We start from the raw sequence: 13453 nt of genomic DNA, 5'->3' as shown, positions 1-13453 counted from the left end.
ATGTTTATATTTTTATGCAAAATCATTCTCAGATAATTTTATATAAAGCTGTTTTAGGGCATTTGTCACTTTAAATCCATATGAGCTGCTGTTGGCCACGCCCACAAAACTCAACGTTTACACTCACACATGAAAAAGTCTGCAAACAGATACGTAATTATACAATCATACATCTTTGAAAAGCAAAAGTGGAGCCTCCTGCACAACTAACAAAGAATGCAGCAAGTGGTTTCTGGATGGTAAGTCAACAACAAAACACTTTCCCTTTCCAGCAGCCATTGTACAGTTTGCAGGGCAGTAAAACTAGCTCAGCTGGAGCTCAACTTGGGTTGCCAGGTAACAGACAGGTGATATTTTTGAAACGACTAATTTTCCAGACATCAAAAAACATTAACTCATTGCCAAAAAAAAAAAAGAAAGAAAAAAGCTGGGTGATATTTTGAGCAGTAGAAACACAAATTGAATTACAAAAGAGAATTTTGCATTATGGGTCCCCTTTAAAAGTTTTGGAAGAAGTTGGAATTAGTTGTGAAACATCCTGAAACAGAGACTCCTTCAGTGTGTCGGTGTTTATTTTTCATCAATAACTTCTGTCGCCGAGCATGAAGAGAGCCGGAGCGGCTCAGCTGCTGGTTGAATCCGCTCCGGATGCCACTGAATCCCTTTTTACAGGTTACAGCAGTCACAAAATCAATCACATTAACCTGTTTGCAGTAAAAATCAACTGTGAGGGTAATAAGGGTCAATTTCCTGTTTGGAGGCTCTTTTCGGAAAGAGACTCCATCCTCCAGCCCCGAAGGACTCTGCATGTCTGAGCACAAACACCAAACATGGAGGATGCAAATGCAAAGATTGACCCAAGGTCAGTCAATCAAACTGGAGCAGCAGGAGCCCGGCCCTTAAGGGGCCCACACCATTCCATTATATCAATCTGTCTGCCTTCAAAAGCAATTCCACAACATCAATAGCATGCTATTGTGTGGACCAGACGTGGCCACAAGGGCCGATCGATGCTCATATATTCCTTCTGCGGATCCCCTTTGTTTCTTGCAGAGGTTGAGGAGAGTATTTACCAGGTGTGGACTTTCCTTTGAGAGCAGCTCTAATTTAATGGTGAGGGCCAGTGATGGGGAAAGCAAAGAATGGCCCGACTTTGACACAGCTGACCACCGGGAGATCTGCACACACGGCGAGTAGCTGACCGCTAAATTAATACAGTCACAACAAGCGGAGCGAGAAGGAGGAAGGCAGCGTGAACTAAACTCTGATGTAAGAGGATCTGTAGTCATTTATTATTTAGTGACCTCAGTAAAGTAAGTAAGTAAGTAATTATTATTGTAAATCATTACAGTTATTTGTTGAACTGTCAATCCATTCTCAAAAAATAATGATTCAATACATCAAGACAAGCAAAAATGCTTTAATGAACAGGTTAGGATTATACAAAACAAGTTCATTTACATTTTCTACACAAAATCATTCTTACATGATGAGATTTGATCTGTTTTAGGGCGTCTGTCACTTTAAACAAGCTGCTGCTGGCCCCCCAATTCAACATTTACACTCGCATGTGAAAATGGCTGCAAACAGAAGCACGATTATACAACCGCACATCTTTGAAAAGCATTAGTGGAGCCTCCTGCACAACCAACATGAATGCAGCAACTGGTTTATGGATGGTAAGTCAACAACAAAACACCCGTCGTTTCCAGCAGCGGTAAAACCAGGTGACCAAACATGCTTGGGTTGCTAGGTAACAGCTAGTCTTGGCTGGGGTTGCTAGGTGACGGGGCAGAAACTGTAAATTTGTAACATTTTTGAAAAAACTGATTTTCCAGATATCACAAAACCATTAACTTATTGCCCAAAAACAGCTTCATGTTTGTTTTTTTTACATTTATGCTACTTTTAGCCTGATGGACATACAAAATATAAATTTTGCGTAATAGATCCCCTTTAAGTTCACGACCACTTCAGCCTACAATCAGTTGGCTCATATTCAATGGAAGGCGTCGTCTAAAAATGAACATTTCTTAGTAAATCTCCAGTTTAAATTTCTAAATTTATTCACACTGTGGGAAAAGTTTCCTTTAGGGTTTCAGGTAAAGCTGAATGTTCAGCTGCGTACAGAAGGACGGCTGATATTTTTCCAATAGTTTTTGCTCCCATGTTACTAAATAAATTAAGAGGCTGGCATTAAAGACAAAAACATCCCTGTGTCGTCTCCTCAGCAGGTTGAGCCCAGAATCGGCTCTTATTTCTGCTCGTTCCCTCGGCGCTGACCTCTCACAGACATCATTTCATTCTCCATTACCCCACGGATGCAGTACAGCAGCAGCGAAGGTCGGCTCGCTCCGACTTCCTGCCTCCAATCACTGGCCTCGCCGTGCCCCGCTCTGTGACGTTTATTATCCGATCTCCGTCACTCAGAGCTCTATGCAACGTCGACGCCTTCGCTGCGTAAACACAGGAGTCCATGTCAAAGAGTGAGCCTTGAAATAAATAACGCCGATTGGCTTCCAAGCGGAAACAACAAGAGCTGTGAATAGGTGTCATAGTGAACTGGATGATGTTAACCTGGCTGGGAAAAAGCTGAGCACTAAAATAACTCTTGGAGAATTTTTAAGAAGCTATTTAGACCATTTGATTCAAGGAAGGGCATTAATAATCACTTAATGTAAGGTCTGACTAACGTTAAGGTTTCTTTTCAGGTATTTTACTTCTTGATATTCAGGAAAATATAAAGTCTCTAATGCGACCAAAATCCAGTTAGTACAGATAAACCAGAACCCGCAAGAATTTCTGAAATATACGCTATTGATAAAGAGTTTTACTGTGACAAACTGATTTAATAAGCATGAACAAAAGTACACATTCAGGAGCACAACGTGATTTTGTGAACCACACATATGAATTTTTCAAAGATCTTTGTTGGTGAAACTCAGAAATTATATTTTGCGAAAGCTAATTAGTTCTAATAGTCTAAAATTTGTGAGAGAAAAAAACTCTGAACATTTTTAGGTTACTCTCAGAATTAAACAACAAACAAACTTGAAAATGTCTGAGTTTGAAAAATCAAAGATTTTCTAGAAAAACTCTGATTTTAATCTAAAATATTTTCTAGAAAAATAAGGAAATTTCTGAGCTCCAAAAGTCTGAAATTTGAGAAAAAGCAGATTTTTTTTTCCAAGTCAGAAATCAGAAAATTTAAGAATAATCTCATACATTAAAAATGGACATGTCAGAGTTTGAAAAGTCAAACATTTTATAGAAAAATCTCTAATTTCTAGAATGAAATTTATGACATTTTTAGATTATTCTCAGAATTAAAAAAAAATGAACATTTTGAGTTTGAAAAGTCAAACATTTGCTTAAAGAAACTCAAAAATGTTTAGAATATCTCAGATTTTTTCTAGAGAAAACAAGGACTTATTGCACATTTTTGACTTTTGGAGCTCAGAAATGACTTCGATATTTTTTTTTTTTTAGAAAAAAAATTTATTACTGAGATTAGTCTCAAAATATATGAGTTTTTTGGTGGAATTTTCTGGCCCCATTAGCAGTTTGTGTTGCTTTTCCTCCAATTGACCAAAACCTCACCTGTGTGGGGATAACATTGTAGCTTTGCTGCTAGCATCTTGTTGCACACCAGGTGGTAAAGCATGTCTATTTAGAGTTTGTTTGCTGGTAATTTAATACCTGATTGATGAATTTGCACCATTATATCCCTGGTTGAACATCACATCTTCATGAAAATAAATCAAAGCAAGCTTTTCTCTAATCGTGCATTTTAAAACATGTTTTCTACCGTGCTATAATTTAAAGATTACAGGGTTTGGTTTTTTTTTTCAATTTAAAGACAGGAGAAAAAAAACAAAGAAACTTTCAGCTGTACAGATGGACAGCATCGAGTGTGCTCCACACTTCAGTGGGTTCCTCATGAGGCTCTGTTCGTACTGAGCATTGTGATATTCGTTGTGTGACTGACCGACTTCTTCCTTCATTTCCTCCTCAAACAGTATCCACCTGCTGCGCTGCAGACTCCAGGCCCGCAGGCTCCACGGCGGGAGCTAAACTGGCCCAAAACAGCATCAGCCACTTGCTTTGGTAGAAATAGATTTTGTAGCACAGCAGCAACTTATGCACATGTGGGGGAAAAGGTGTGGAAAACAGAGAGGCTGCGTTTGATTGAGATTACTGAAACTGAAGTCATGAATGTCACCATTTCAAATATTTCATTCCTCACTTCTAAAACAAAACCTAGAAAAAAAAATGCAAATACCAAATGAGATGGGAAGTTTAAAATACAGTGATGAAACGCTTTCATAAAGAGAGTCTGAAAGTCTACATTTCTTTAGAAACAGCTGGATGATATAAAAAATGTTGGAGTTTTATGGTGAAGATGTAAATAATAGATTACAATAATTAAACATGATTCCTGCTGGATACTTACAGGCAATGTTGGATTATCTAAAGAAACAAAATATTCTGTAATTACAAGCATGTAGTAACCAGAAACACCTGAGGTCTGACCTTTCACACACATTCACACGTCTCCTCAAAGAGCCTTTAAAAATACCTGACGGACGTTTGAATTAATGTGTTAAAATGATGTGTTATAAGCTAAATGTAAGGTAAACATTAAAGAGGCTTTTACCTCAACTGAGTTCAAACTGAGCTTGTCCAAGTTGTTTGGTTTTGGCTGAATTAATCAGTGTGTTTGTGATAAATATGACTTTTAAAATCTGGGATTGAATTGTTCCCTGGAATAGTTAAAGGGTTCATTCTTCACAAGTGATGTTTCACAGGTTTTAGACTGAATCTGTTGATGTAGATTAAATTGTTTAATATAGGACATCAATGCACTTTAGGCATGAAATAGTTCATTCTACAAATGTGACTTTTCTTTTACTTCATGTGACATATTCCCCCCGTCGTCTGCAGCATTTTCTGCATATACAGCATGGTATCATTCCACAAACATTTGGCCACTTAACGGCTCAGTTTCAGCATCAGTTGGTGTTGATCCGACCCAAATGTCAGAATCCGAGGAACACTCGTGTTGCGGTAATTGCTGCGTGGGCTGCATGCGGCCCTAATGTCATATTCTAGGTTTGAGATGAGCCGCAGTGAGTGCTGATAATGAGCCACGGCAGGTGGAGAGGAAATTGCTTCACTGTATTAAATGCATTGTTTAAGTGTAGTGTGGTGAAATCACAGCTGTTTCACTCAGGAGCAAAGAAGCGAGTTAATATGTACGATGAGTTGGTTCCTGTTGTCATGTATGACATGTTAAAACATATCTAGTGCTAGTTTTAATTGAGACGGGAGAAAACAAAAAGGATCACAACAGATTCAACACTTATTTTTATGAGACAAAAGTTGAGTTAGAGTGGAAAATATGCTTTCACAAAAGCATAAGAATATTTTATAAACTTCAATTATTCTACAACATTTCCATCCCTCTAATATCTGAGATTTTACTAGACCATGGCAATACCTCTGGTGTGCCCATACTGTGCAGAGTACAAAATGTAAAACTTTTTATAAATGTTGACGTAAAGTTAATAAATGTATTCAGTACTTCCTTCAACAGCTTTGTAGATTATCATCTTCAATCTATCTCAAACCACATCTTAAGTAATGCTTGCATACCACCAATGCCTGCTGATGCATATTCAACACATACCAAGTACATATTGGAAGACTTTGCTGTTATTCCAGTAGTCAGGATTATCTCTAAATATGCCCAATTTTACTAATTTGCACAATGCTTAAATGATAACTTAGCAGTAACGCAAATAATAATGATATCTAAAATCTGTGAATTCTTCAGACTCCTTTTAAAAACATTTGTAACTACCTTTTGTAATAGTTCAAACAGCAAATATAACTTAATATGCGTTAATACACACAGCGGAGACCATTTACCTCAAAAGATAGAATCTGTGGTCTTCCTTATTTCTGCTTTTGTGGGTTCAGCCAATAACATGTCAAGTAGCGCTGCAGTTATACGTTTCAGCTTACCTAGTTGTAGTTTCATTTAAATATTTTATATATGCTGTACAACAATTTTTTCTTGAATAATGTAAGGAGTTGAAACTGAAAAACAAATAGATGGGTTCCTATATGTTCGATATTGAAATAATTTTTTAAAAATTGTCTTCACAGCAAAAGTACAAGTAGCCTAATTTAAGAATACTTCTAAACAAATTCAGGAAGGAAGGGATAGTTATGGAAGCACTCAGGGTTGACTGCTTTTCTATTTGTTTTCCTTTTCGTTTGGCTAATAATGGCAGTGTTCAGATCTATATATATTTACTATAATAGTAAAAGAACATGTCTATTACTGAACATCCTGTTCATCTTGTGTTCCAGCCTTCGGTTTCTGTTGTGAAAACTGCCTAAACTACTGAGTGAGCTGTTTATTTCCAGTAGGGATCTTATTTACTCGTTCTCAGAAATATGACTGACAACAGAAAATTCTCAAAAAATATCTGGAACTGAAAGACAGCTCTATAGTGGTAGGATAAATTTCAGCTGTCCGTTGAGTTTCAGAGCCAGTTGTGCTGGTACCGTCTCTTCCTCTCCTCTCCTGCAGGGCCCAGACTGTCCAACCAAACTAAATAACTTCAAATTCCAATGCCACCAGGCTGACAGGCCTCGAAAAGGTGCTGTCTGCTTCCATGACACAACAACACTGCTGCAGTCATCATAAAAACCTGCCAAAATGTACTTTTTCAAATTGCTTTTGTCTTCCTGTTCATCACACACTCACGCAGTCTTTGTACTTTCCAGTTCTTGGTTTATGTTTCCACAGATTTCTTTCCAATTCCTGCTCTGGTTCGTCTTTGTACACTTGAGTTCCCAAACGGTTTCCCTTGTCTGCAATCTCTTGATTTGGCTTAATCACAACATCTGACACTGGAAAGTAATCAACTGAATAAGTCCCGCTGCAGCTAGTGAGACAGCGAGAGGAAAGTGGGACCAGGGGACGCTGATTGGCAGCTTTTTCATTTGCATATCATCTGGCAAACTCTCAGATTCTGGAAATGACTGTCAGTACCGTCACCTACAGCTGGGCTCAATCTGAAAGGGATCTGTGGTTAGTTGTAACAATAGATTTTATTTGAGAAATATTTATTTTAGATGTAAACACAACACAGTAATAATACTGCAGGCTGTTTAGTTTTTATAGATTTTAATAAAATATTGTCACATGAGTGTTGCCATGTTGTTAACACTGCAATGCATTCTGGGTGCAACGGCTCTAGTTCCATCCAGCTAAAGCAGAGATAAGCCTTTTATGAAATCGATCAGAATGTAGAAATCACTAGAGGTGATGAAGATGAGGAGAACCAAACAGAGGAAGAGGACAGAGTTGGCCATAGGAGCTGGTGTTTGCTGTTGCTGCTGCCTTCAGTCTGATGTTTCACCCAGTGACTTTTGCTCCGTGTCCGGTCCGGTAACAGCTATCTAGGGTCCAGTCTTTGGTCCGGTGTCAGTCGTGGTTTCACATTCAGTACCGGCGGCAATAGCGTTAGCTCAGTTAGCATTTAAATGAGCTCCCAGTGCTGCCTGTCTCGCCTGTTTCTCCCAGCGTTTTTCGCTCTCTAGCCGCCAGAATTGGGGTTTAGGCACTTTGTGGACAAAAACTGTTAGCATGGCATTTATTTTTAGCTCGTTAAGGTAACAAGCACTTGTTAGAGCTTTTGTCAGTTTTGCTCGTACAAATAAGTCAAAGATTTCTGGAGAGATATGTTGAGGGCACAAATGTAGGTCCTTTGGGGGTCGTGTTTGGCTCTGGCTCCACTCTTCTTTTTTCCATGTGAAAAGCGATCCAGATTCACCTCACTGTTTTTATTTTTTTTAATTACAGCCAACACTGATGCAAAATTACACCAAATGCAATATGATAATCAACAAGCCTTCCTGTGTTTATTCTGTAGATTCCTCTACATAATGGACCAAACGGCGTCACCAACCCAGCAGCTTTAAAAATGGCTGAAAAATATGACAAAATATATAAATTTTTTAAAGTAATTATGAGTTTTGATGTATAACAAACAGCACGTGTTTAGTTGATAGGAAAATTGCAACATTTTTAGGAAAACACGTTTGTCAAGTTCTTTTCTAATTTGTGCAGCTTCCCCACTGGAAAAGTGACGGATAAATGGATGCAGACTTTTATTAACAGGGTTTTACTCAAAGGACAAAGCAGTTTTCTTCATTTTTATCCTCCAGTTATTTAATGTGTGTCAGGACATTTCATGACTGATCCAGAAGCAGGTAAAAACCTTTAAACAAACCCAAAAGAAGAAAAATAAATAATTACTAATCTGCATGTAAGTTTACATAAATTAATTCCAGTCAAACTACAAAGCAAATGATGACAAACTATATAGAATAGAATAGAATAGAATAGAAACTATATAAACAATACTAAGCAAACCACTGTGAATCAAACACACAAAGTCATTCAAGTTAAATGAACAAGCAACAGAACTTAAGTTCTCTAACTTTAAAATACATTTCACATTAACATTTACAATTACACAATATTTTCAGTTATTTAAATATACAAATATCCACTTTTCCATATTAGCCAAAAATATTTATTTTATAAATATAAATAGCTTCAAAGTTGTTATTCTTAATCTAATACTAAATTGATTATCAGTTAAATTTAACACCCAACAACACAATAATCAGTTCGGTTATTAAAATTAATCAATCACCGCCAGACTTCTCCACCACAATCCAACGCTTCAGTTCAGACGTTGCTGTTAATTGGTGTTAATTGGCCGGTAAAGCTGGAGGAACGGGAGTAACTTTACAGTCCGATCTCACAATAATACAGCTTCTGTCTTACCGGCTGCCTCTCCGCCCGTCTACAGATTCATCCAGATCTGCACAAATCCACCAGGATCTCTGATCCAAAGAATCCTCAAACTCCAGTTCTCTTTGTTTGGCTTCCTCTTCCGCTTTTTTTCCTCCTTGTCCGTCCCTCTTTTAGGTCCGTGTGGAACACAGTGAGCGCATGTCTTTTTTTCTTTTCTTTTTTTCCCTTTTCTCTTTGTGATTTGACGTCACAATGTTCAACTAATCTTGGATCTTTTTAGTATACAATATGTGTTGTGATATTTCAAATTAGGCTCCGAATCATTGCGTTAGGATGATGCAGCAGTACAAACAACGGGGATGAAGCTTCATCCCTGTAATACCTGAGTATAACTCACTATCTCTTATGAAACTGACTGAAAATATATTGTACTGTAAGTGAAACTGAAGAAACACGTGACAGGCCAAATGCATTAGCAGCTAGACTTCAGGACACCTGGGAATTTGCTCTGCTGCTTCACAGTCCTTGTCTCTGTATGACTTATTCACTTAACATGGTGGTAAAACCACGCAGCTCCGGAAAATATACTTTTCTCCCCTCATGCTGGAGTGGTATTTATATAAAAATATTGTCTTTAACATGCACAGTTCTCAGCAGACATCCATCTTGCTGAACGGTCCATCCCCACAACACAGACACTCTGACGTCAGGGCTGATGTTCAGCGATCAGTCTGTGAGAAACAGCATCTGATTCTGTAGCATCCTACTTTCTCTGAGCTCTATAATGTAGTCGGGCCGATCTGTAGTGATTCAAACTGAGCTGGCATTTTTTCCTGCACTTTAAAACCACCAGTCCATTTTCTATATGTGCTTTAGCGTTGCAGGATGCTGTTTCCTGTCTCCAATGTTAAGTAGGAAGGAGGCGTTGCATCAAAGGTAACACAGAGAGCAATACAGGATGGCTGATCTGCCTTTTTACCTACTTGTATTTGGATACTAAGAAGTCTGAATACCCACACATGCTCATTCATAACTTTCTTGCAGTGGCAGAACTTTGGCTAAGATGAAAAAAGAAACCAAGCTGTTTTTTTAATGTAGATATTAAGATGAGTGCAGCTTTTGCATTTCCATAATTACCAACATCTCAAGAAACAAAAGATTTAACAAATAACTGAACGGCTTAGAATCAAAATACATTAAAGATCTGCTGTTGTCGTAGCAACCTTCCAGACCTCTCAGGACTTCTGGTTCTGCTCTGCACACCCAGAACCAGAACTAGAACACGGAGAAGCAGCATTCAGATTCTATGCACCACAAATCTGGAAACAAGTTCTAGAAAACTGCAAAAGAGCAGAAACACTGAGTGTCTTTAAATGTAGACCACAAACACAAAACCCATAATCACTGGTTCATTGATCGACATATTTGACGGGTATTGATGCACGTTTGTCACAGCTGGTGACTGTGTGATGTTTTAGTAACTTTTTTTTCATGTTTTGATGATGTAAAATATCTTGAACTGCCGTCTTGCTGAAAGGTGCTACACAAATAAACGTTTGTTTTTTTTCTCCTAAGAGTTTTTGCGGCGCCAGTGGCTCATATTTTTTTGCGACAGTAGGCTGACAGGAAAGAGGGCGAGGAGAGGGGGGAAGACATGCGGCAAAGGTCGCCGAACCCCCGACGTCCACGTCGAGGACTAAGGCCTCCAAACGCGGGGCGTGCTAACCCCCTGCGCCACCACAGCACGCCCCGCTGCACAAATAAACTCGACTGATTGGTTGATTGATTCAATCTGTATAGATAAACTTTAATCACCCGACTTGCAAATATATGCAAACAAACTGAGAGAATAAATACCACTGAGAGTGTTATCCACGTATGATTACGATCGTTTTCATCTCGCTGCTCTGCCTCAGCTCTTGGTACTGATCCACCTTTAAGGCTCAATCTTGTAACATGTCAGTCATTAATCTGGCTGTGGAGTTTTAAAGAGAAACACTGATGTAAGCTAACAGCTAGCCACAGGGAGGTAAATAAGCTCTAATTCACCAGTGACTGATCTACTTTGTATCGGCTCTATAAACCTCAGACTTTACTAGGTCCGTGTTCCTCTTGGTTGTGTTAAAGTTTATTGAGGGAAGTTTTTATCCGACACAACTAGCTGCTGTGATTCTAAATGGAAAGAATGAGCTTATTGGTTCTGACCCAGAAAAAGATTCAGGAATACCAACAGGATTTATCAGTGTATTTCCTTACTGGTCCACATAACTGCTGTTATGAGTCAGCTGTGAAATAAACAGAGATGCAAACAGAGGTGTTCTTTTCTGAGCTGGTTCTGTGAAGTAAAAGTACTTTTTTTGAGTAAATTCTTGAATAACGTTTTCAAATATTGCATTGTAATAAATAATTCAAGGCAAAACCGAGTTTAGATGTATATTGGAAAAATCTCCAGAGATGTTTGGCTTGAGTTGATATCAGGTAGCTGCACAGACATTTGTTCTCTTTGTCTAGAAATATCATCCATATTTTACTCTCTTTTCTACAGCATTAAACCTTCTCCACCATGTTCACATTAATAAATAATGTCCACAAACATATTTGCTTAATCTGACATGTTTGCACTTCTGTTTCTATTGTTTTGCCATTTTACTTTGAAATTCATTACTCTAATTAGTCAGCCCAACTCTCCAACATTTTATGACACATCTGGATCTCTAAGTCCATCTCTGTCCACTGAAAACGTCAATCTTTAACACCGAAGTGGAGGCAGTTCTCACATGCATTCATACAAACTGACAAAATCAAGTTCAGGAAATTCAGAACATCATCAAATAATCAGAGAATTTGTCCAACCCTCACTTGTGGATAAAAACCAAAACGAATTTGGGCAAATTTGATTTGAAAATGCTCAAAGGTACAAGCTTCTCAAGGTCGAAGGTCTGGCTTTAGATGTTTTGACTATCCAGTCATTTATTGGCAGTAAGCTGATGTTTTTTGTTGTCTGGAAAATGAGTCATTTCAAAAATGTTCCGTTATCTAGCAACCACAACTGAGCTCCAGCACGTTTGGTCAGCTGTACAATACCTTCTGGAAAAGACAAAGTGTTTAGTTATTGACTTACCATCCAGAAACCACTTGCTTGATTCTTGTTGGCTGTGCAGGAGGCTCCACTTCTGCTTTTCAAAGATATAGGATTGTATAATTGCGCATCTGTATGCAGCCATTTTTAAGTTCAAATTTTAGGGCGTGGCCAGCAGCAGCTTATTTGGATTTAAAGTGATAAGAGCCTCTAAAACAACTACAACTTTATTATCTAATAACGATTTTGTGCACAAAAATGTAACGACCATGTTTTGAAAAGCTAATAAAACTAAGATGACCTGTACAAGGAAACTTCTCAAGGTCAAAGAAAGGGTTGGAAGGACAGATTGATTTGACTGAAGACATTGTTTGTGACGCTTTCTTATTATCAGCATCAGTTAGATCAATTAGACTTTCAATAGACAGAAAATAACAGTTTACCAGAATCTTTTTTGACTCAGAAGACAAGCAAAATGTATTTGTAACAGAAAACTTTTTCACAAACTAAAGAAAGTCCAAATATTTCTATTGAGAAACAAACTCAACCACTAAGAAAGGTGACTGATGGTTGATTATGCCACATCAGCTTTGTTTCCCCCGAGTTTAACGTTAGATTTAAGGTACATACATTTTATTTCAGAGTAATAAAAACTCAGTACAGTTGGATTGGTTTCTGAGTAACACATAATTGCATTATCAGCAGAAAAGTATGAATTTGCAGTTGGGACGCTGCTGTCAACATTATTGATACTGAGGATAAGGAGTAGTCCAATGACAGAGCCCTGAGGGACGCCATTAGCTACAGTGAGTGATTTACCCCATCAAGTTCTTTTGACACGTCAGTGGAAAGTGCTGCAGAGTGATGATTAGTGTCAAGGGCTTCAGGGAAGTCATTGATTGATGTCATTGCTGCTAATATTGTGTTTTGTTTCCAAACCCAGACAGAACCTGAGATAAAATGTTATTAGGGAGCAGGAATCCTTCCAGAACCTCTTGTGGCTTTGAGGCCTAAAACAGTAACAGTGTTTGTATTCTTCTTTAAGTATCTCCACTGTTACCACTGATACTTAAGTATCAGGCTGTTTTAAGCCTTGTGGATTTACACCTTTACTGGTGTGCAATCTAATGTTTCTGTTTTTCTACCATTTGGTGAACTCATTCAGAAATAGCAGCTGTCTTCTGTTTTACCCACAGAATTTATTTCAGAAGTGGGCCGCAGTGTTCTGCACATCACCTCCATCTGTGCCATGAGGGAGTAACTGCTGCTGATTTAGCTTCTTTCACATTACACCAAACACGACCAAGCAGCTCTAATTTATCTTCTCTTTCTGCTTCCTCTCTCTCTCTTCACTCCAAAGTTTCTCTTCTCCTCTGGGGTGACCACTAGGAAGATTTTACAACTTTACATTTTACGCTTCACTGACTGAAATACGATCTAAATGTTTGTCAGTTTCCCTCTTGGCTGCTAATGTCAGCTCCGGTAACCTTTCCCCCCCGCGCTGACCGCAAAACTGCTACAATCACACATTT

The sequence above is a fragment of the Xiphophorus maculatus genome, chromosome 7 (genome assembly GCF_002775205.1).
Source record: "Xiphophorus maculatus strain JP 163 A chromosome 7, X_maculatus-5.0-male, whole genome shotgun sequence".
NCBI classification, from domain to species: Eukaryota; Metazoa; Chordata; class Actinopteri; order Cyprinodontiformes; family Poeciliidae; genus Xiphophorus; species Xiphophorus maculatus.
Note: the sequence above shows the minus strand (reverse complement) of the source record.